Genomic DNA, 1,205 nt, shown 5'->3' on the forward strand with positions numbered 1-1,205 from the left:
AAAAAAAAAAAAAAAAAAATTTATATATATATGAAAAATTGGCAATGTGAAAACAGCTTATATTAATGAAGGAAAAGCCAAACCACAGGCATTGCAAGCAAAACTCTTTATCTTATAGCATGATGTTCCAGCCTAAGCAGCCAGATTATACTTTTCACTCTGCTATATTACAAATCAAATACAGTTTATTTGTTGTGTCACCTCACATTTCCTGGCATTACCACTCTTCAGGTATTTATATTCTATTAATATTTCTCATTATGATTATAGCATAAATTCATGTGATGCTGTTGTCACAATTTTATAGTACATTGGAAACTTGCGTTTATCAAATTCTCTTTTGACAAAAGCTTTGTCTACATGTCCTAAGATGCTTGGTGAGAGAGAATGGTATGTAGTTTGTGGAATGTAAAGCTGGCCATTTTTTCTCCTTTGTAAGCAGTAAAATTTAAAGTGGAAGAAAGATGGAAACGAAACAGTTTGATTATGGTTTTAAGCAGGAAATTATGAGATTAAGATATTTACTAAGACTTTTCAAAATAAAAACTGATAAAACATTCATTTTCTTCTTTCCAATATTTTGCTTAACTCTAATGGTAAACCTGGCATGGTGATTAACTGGTTGCCAGAATAAGGCCTCAGGCATCACCAAATTATACTTAATTCTTTATTTTTTAACATTATTTTAAAGGAAAAGTACCTGGAAGAAAGATGTAATTAAGAAGTAAACAATGAAGTAGAACAGGGAAGGATGCAAAATGGAGAACTATAACAATAGCCAGGGGCTGGGAGCAGAGCAACATATTTTACTGCGACGAGGAGAATAATTTCTTCCCCCATCAAGCCTACAGTCAAGGGGAGGAACAAGAAGGATTCTGGGAGAAAGCAGCTATAGCAGGTTTTGGGGAAGCTATTGCTTAGCAACCTTTATTTCAGATTGTTACATGAGTACAGCTCGAAAGAGTCAAGACACTGTTTTATACCATCCTTAGAAGGATGGTTTGAAGTATTTGGTAGGTGGCAAAATAAATGTACAAGAATCACAAAACTTTTCTGAGAGACTTTATTGCATGTTATAATATTGATATTCAGAAATGTTTAATAAAATCACATTTTCAGGATTCCTTGTCTTAGCTCGGGTTGCCATAACAAAGTATTGCAGACTGAGTAACTTAAGCAATACAAATTCATTTTCTCACAGTTCT

The sequence above is a fragment of the Mandrillus leucophaeus genome, unplaced genomic scaffold (genome assembly GCF_000951045.1).
Source record: "Mandrillus leucophaeus isolate KB7577 unplaced genomic scaffold, Mleu.le_1.0 Scaffold316, whole genome shotgun sequence".
NCBI lineage: Eukaryota > Metazoa > Chordata > Mammalia > Primates > Cercopithecidae > Mandrillus > Mandrillus leucophaeus.